General features: G+C 41.7%; 1 pseudogene; it reads right to left on the reverse strand.

Annotated features, from left to right (window-relative positions):
* Nucleotides 1–180: 180 nt before the first annotated feature.
* On the reverse strand, nucleotides 181–6,241 carry LOC147433515 (uncharacterized; annotated as a pseudogene).
* Nucleotides 6,242–6,668: the final 427 nt, after the last annotated feature.

Below are 6,668 nucleotides of genomic sequence, written 5' to 3' on the forward strand. Positions count from 1 at the left end.
GCTGTGTACACAATTATCTTGGCCCCTCATCACATGTACATATCTAAATTCAAATAGATTAAAACAAAGACAAAAAGAGGAGACTAAAAAATGACCCAAATATTTTTATTTATTTGATGATGTTGAGTTACAATATAGCAGCTAAACATTACTGTGTATACAATGTTCTTGGTTCCCTCATCACATTTTAGGATGTGCCATGACCGCATCTCCTCCAAGACCATGTGTCGCCTCCGTTGTGTGCTCAACTTCCCCACCATGCGCTACAGAAACTACAATCAAATTTTGGTTAGGGACAATGCTCTTAGCAAAAACTACATTAATACTAAAAGTTTACTAAGAAGTGGTAGAAGACAATATTTGAAACCAATCACCTATTAAATGAATCCTATGACACACATTGCGTACCCTGTTTGAAAGGCGTGTTCTTGATATAATCCGTTGCTAACCTAGGATATGTATGAAGACCTTCTAGATATGGGAGTAAATTCATGAGGAGCACATTGTTGTTGCTTGCTCCATCGTAACTCCTTACTGTGACAAGCGTATGTGGTGGGATTTCAATTGCCTTCTTAGGATTGTCATCTACTAGAAAGGTGTCCAGAGGTCCTTGATGTATGAGGCTACCAATTCAGATCTAAAGTTCTTCACAAACACCAAATTGAATTTTGGATGCTTGCCTTCGCAGTGCCTCTCTTCACAGTGTCCTTGATGCAGAAAAAACTTGAAAAATGTCTCACCATACCCAGCCTCTTTGTATTTACTCTTAATTAAATCAATAATGGGGGTCAGATTTTGCTCTTGCATGGAACTCCAAACCCCTACATCGAATAGCTCAAACACCACCCTCAGCAATAGCAATATCCCTGGTCGCAATGACACACCCATTCGCCCTACATTTAGAATATTTGCAGTGTGGGAAGGAGAACTTTCCCACCGCCACCATTTCAACAGGACACCGTTAACATCGAACACTATGATTTTCCTTTTCGCGTGGCAAGAAGGAAGTGTGCCTGCGCCTTCACGATGATCAATTACCAAATGGATCTTACTTAGCATCATATTAGGAGGGATACATAATTCAGTCTTTCACACTAATCGAGGTAGAAAGACACTTACCATTACATAGATGTTGCAATTCTTCCATTGACTCTTGTCGATCTAGAAATAGTACATGTCAACCCATTCGCAGCCCCGGACATGCCAGAAGACCGCAACCAACATACATTTGTAATACTACATTACCCTCCTCTTTATAGAAAGAGAGTAGCTTCTCGTGTAAAGTTGGACTTCTCTCCATGCCCCTTGAAGAGATATCATCATTCTAAATGCATGTCTGGAAATTTAGATAAGCAAATACAATGGAGGTGAACTTTTTGAAAACTCATGGCATACCTCGCCAAGGACAACCATCCGTTTTGAGTTGCGAATGACTGGCGTTGTAGTAATCAAAGATAACGTCCGAATCAAGCTTTCAATTCAATCTGTAGGCACCAATTTTGCGGAATACAACGACTTCCAAGCATCGCATATGTGGGACTTAAGACTCATAATGAGGACACACTCTATCAAACACTAATTTTCCAAAGCAAGCAAGTAGTTTTACCTACCGTAACACCACCATGAAGGCTGAATGGAGTAGCACACATGAAGATAGTTGTATGGTCAAGATAGTACCCATTTTAATTTGCTAGGCTTGATAATGCCCATGCATGTTCTCGATGACATATCAACACTAGATTTCCCTTCTCATCAAGATACTCCCTGGCAATACCAAAAACCTTTTGGATTTGATTGATTTCAAAATGGTTCCATTTGGGGATATTGGGTAATGTTATCCCGACGACGCTTGTGTTGGTTGATAGATGACAAAATATTGCATCGCAACTTGCATTTGTTGTCCCGCCTTGCACCCAAAAGCTTCACCTAGCTACTATAGCAATTTTTGTGAGTAGGGCACCTACATCTCCCTTGCCCATCTCGTCAGCTGCTCCCATAGGATCAATAGCTAAAACCACAGAATCTGATTTTAAAGAAATGAATATCTAGTTAGTAAGGTGAGACAATAATACCAGGAGTACCTCAGGTTGTTAGCATACCAGAGCTATGTGCCATTGAATTCTGCGCTTCGTCGTGAGGTGGAGTGTTGCATTGCACTATGACATCTGGATATAACAAACAGGTAAGTGAATGTATTTTAAATACTTAAAGATATCTTCTCTTTGTTGCTACACACTTGCTCACCTCCAACAAGAAGAGCAGGCTCTCCGCGGTGACTAGTCTCTGCTACAGTAGACAATCCTGTTGAAACTTTGGTTATTGTGCCATTCGCATCATCTGCATCCACCCACTACAATAAATACATTGCTTACTGCACAACACATACCACAATCACTCATTCCATACTTACGAGGTAGACCGATAATTGTTGTCATTTCCTTAGAGCGTATGGCATCCTGCAATCCTTCACTTTCAATGGTCTCCTGGCGGTGTAAATGAGCAGGCTCTTTATCACTGTCGTTGTGCCTGCTCATGTGCCTCGTCATGCGAAGGAAGAACATGAGGCTCTGAAGTGGTATGAGATGCTGGTGGCGCTTATTCAGGCTCTAGGAAATGACTATGAGCTTCTGATGGCAATGGTTCTTGTTCTTGTTGGGGAGGTATTGATAAGTATTTGGATGGTTTAGATTCTGGATGTGTTGTGGAACTATTAGGAGCTTGAATGATCCCATGTATACCCACAGATTCCATGGGCACATGGGTTTGAAGATGAGGTGACTTGATTAATGTGCCTTGGTTCTCTAGGCTTCTCGGTGTTAATAGGTTCTCTCCCATTGATTGTGTGTCTCCCTCTTGACCTGCTTTTGGACTTGATGTACTAACCTTGTTTAGAGGCATTGGAGTATCTCTGTCCATTACTTGACCTTTATCCTTCTTCGCGCTGCTCCCGTGTGGAGAGCATATAAATTACACGAGTACTATTAGTTCAACCTTTCCATTCAAGCAACAACAAGGGTGTGTGAAAACTTGCCTGGGTAGATTGTGGGGCTCTTGTAGGTTTAGCAGTTGGAGAAGGTGGCACATCACTTTCGTCTTGATCATCCTCAAACTCTGAAGGACATTAACCGTCGCTGTAACTTGGTTCACGATCCTCCTCCTCCTCTTCTTCGTTATCTGTCTCCTCAATCACAACATCTTTTCCTTTTAGGGAACGTAGGTTCTTACCATGGCAAAATTAATTTCACGGGTTGCAGTTAAATCCTCACATGACGAAAATAGTTTAACTATGTTTTTGTATGCTTTTACCTCTTCTCGCTGTCTTTTAACTCTGTCGGTCTCTGCCTCCTTGAACTGCTCGTTGGGGGGGAATGTGTCCTTCGCAAAGTCAATGAAAAGAGGACACTCAACATAAACTTTTTTGGGCCACAATGCTGCACGTTGTTCTTCCGTATACATGCATGCAGTGTGCTTCATATTGAGCCACTCTTTTGTAAGTGGAACTTTATCTGTCCAACCCATGTTCCGCACCCATCTGGTATATGTTTGCCAAAATATACTTATTGTCATCCACTCAAATTTTTTAAGATTTAGGAATCAAGTAGGACAAGATTACATACCTGTAAAATGCCCGTTTGGCGGCCATGTTAGTACCCTCCTTCTGTTTTTGCTTGTTAGCTTTGAGTCCACCTTTCAATCTCTCGCACTCCACTTCATACAATGTGCCACTGTACCTCGATTGCCACTCCCTTATAGTTGTCACTAGGGTATCGTTTTCAAGGAGGCGGCACAATTTCTTCAGCAAAGCATACTGTCTCGTAGCCTCGTTCACAAGTCGATTCCACCATGTCTCTCGACGTAACCAAGTGTGAAATATGGAGTGGTCGTCTACATTATTACACAACTACGTTATTTAATACTATACTTTTTTTTTTGAAACATTTATCACAAAATGACCTTACTTAGTGCTGATTTTAGGCTTGGATATAATGTGGCTGGATCATTGCTAACCAAGGCCCTTAGCACATTGCTACGATGATCAATTGGTAGATCAGGGCATGCAAGACTGTATATTCTATCATCTGTCAACCACTTTGGTGCTCTACTCCAGTCTATGTCCATAAGCATTCTAGAAACAAATGTTAAATTTTTTTAAGCAGCACGTGAATGTAAACTTAACTCCCTTTGAAAGAAATCCCTATTAGTCTTACCTCCACCACTCTTCTCCTAAGTTAGGATCCGCAATTGCGGATTCCCGTTGCGTATTTTTTCGGGCTTTCTTGTCAGCCTTATAGAATGCGTTACGGTAATGGGTAGTCAACTCCTCTATTGAGAGCTCATTTCGCTTATTACTCACAGATTGCAAAGCCTTTGTATACTTTGCCTGAATTGTGACATTAGTTCATTCTTTGTTTGATCCACTACATTGTCATGGTGAGAATAACCTAAAGGACAATGAAACTTACCGGATATAGAAGTTGGGATAGCACGATAAGAGGAACCTTGTACCAACGTCTTCACAATCCCCCACGCTTATTCATTTCAGCATCTAATTCTCGTTGCAACCATCCTGGAACATCTTCCTCCAAACCCTTAAGCAATGTATCCATGTTGGCTGTGCCCATTGCTCTTACCATACATAGCATATCTATGAAGGAAGTTTTTACGTAGCCTTTGTCATTAATGCTGTGGCAACAAAACTTACACCATTAAAAGACTAGGAAGCGATAATCATGCTATAGCTAAGCTTATCAAATTGACTAGGAAGCAATACTCATGCTATGGCTACGCTTATCGATTCGACTAGGATGCGTTAATTATGTTATAGCTAAGCTTACCGATTCAAGCGTGCCACCACAAAGAGAACTTCTCCCTCATTCTCTTTAGTGACCTTAACCATGCAGGCTTCCACACAGCAATGGTACTTAGGCTCCTCTTTGTGAAACGCAGAGAAAAATTATCTTGCATAGTTTCACAAAATTCATCTCATCTTGATATTGAGTCAGAAACAAAAGTGTATAAAGTAATCTACCTATATCAATTTGTGCATTCCATGCCCGAAGATGGTGATTCCCATCCCATGTGTACAACATTTTTCCTTTCACGTTCCCCCACCCGGATTTATGCAATTGTTTCTCAAAATCCTCATTAAGTTGCATCCAGATTGGATCCCAGGTTTTTCGAATAGCATGACTAACTTCAACTGCTTCTAGATCTGGAGTCCTTATTGAAAGCATGAACCTGGCACGATGTGGAACATATCCATTTCTAGAGAACTCCAACGCTAGATTGTGCACACGATCTTGCACTGGCTGTACCGCTGGATGTGGTAACAAGCGGGACAATGGCACTGGTGGTAGTGGTACTTTGCGAGTATCCTGTATAACCGTACTTGAATAGCTTTCAATCTTGTAGTTTGTGTTAGGAATGTTAGATGAGCATACCATTTTAGAAATTACCAACTTGAAGGCGGTGCAAAGTGTCATCAAGCAAATCCCATTTCAACGTGGATTTCTCGGTAATAGTAAAAAGACCGCGATGTTCATCCCCCACATCCTCTCTTTCGTCATCTTCTTCACTTGAGTAATTTGCAATAGGGACCTGGTCCTTTGATGGTGCTGGTACCTTGGATTGTGTAGTGCCCTTTGCATTGGCTTTCACTGGCTTCTGCACTACTTTCGCTTTGGTGACTTCTTTCTTTGTGCTAGCACCTTCCTTTTTCAAAGGAATTCTAACCTTTTTCTTCGGGGGATCCCAACTAGGGTCCTCTTCTTTCTGTGCTCGTGTGACCCGCTTGCTTTCAACGACTTCACTTGCTTGATCTACACTTTTTTTCTTGACACCCATCGACTACTTGGCCATAGGCAAATAATAATTAGCCTAGGTTACTGGAAAACAACGATTAATTTCATGAGTAAATAGTGCAATAAACTCCAGTGGCTTACCTCTGGAGCAAGAGTCTTTGGAAGAGGCTTTGAAACGCTTGGTTTGGGCATAGCACCCGATGCTATGCTAGTGGCTCTTGGAGCGATAGGTACTGAACCTTTGCCTCCAGAGGATACAGTTCGTTCTCCTTTTGCCTGGACACAAAATGTTTAATGTTGCTTGCAAAAGAGAGCATGTAAGACTGAATAAATTTAAGAAGTCTCATTACCAATTCTCTTATCGGCCATGCCACAACTGTACCCACTGCTGCACCTAAGGTGCACACATCATCGTCAATGGGTGGAACATGTGGCAACATGAGACTGGGAGCTGATGCCGATTGGACGGCTACTCCCAGCGTGCCTCTAGGCAACTCTCTTCCATGTAGCTTTTCGTGGGTTAGAGACTGTATCATAATCCTTTTCCGAACTTCCTTGCCCTTGCTTAAGAGCACCATGTGCTCATTCTTGCTAAAAGACAAATTTTTCGTAGCCATCTATTTTTCGCAAGAAATTGAAATGAAATCTATAAATATCAATACTATTACACACCACTTCCCTCAGGTTGTGATGTTCTTCTTGATATTCACATAAGTTTTATTTTCACAGATGAAATCCTTGCGCGGGGGGGGGGGGGGGGGGGAGAGAGAGAGAGAGAGAGAGAGAGAGAGAGAGAGAGGAGAGAGAGAGAGAGAGAGAGAGAGAGAGATCATGGATAGCTACATTCTAAACTTCATTGTCATCAAT

Source organism: Adiantum capillus-veneris, chromosome 19, assembly GCF_014529385.1.
Source record: "Adiantum capillus-veneris isolate H3 chromosome 19, ASM1452938v2, whole genome shotgun sequence".
Taxonomy (NCBI): Eukaryota; Viridiplantae; Streptophyta; class Polypodiopsida; order Polypodiales; family Pteridaceae; genus Adiantum; species Adiantum capillus-veneris.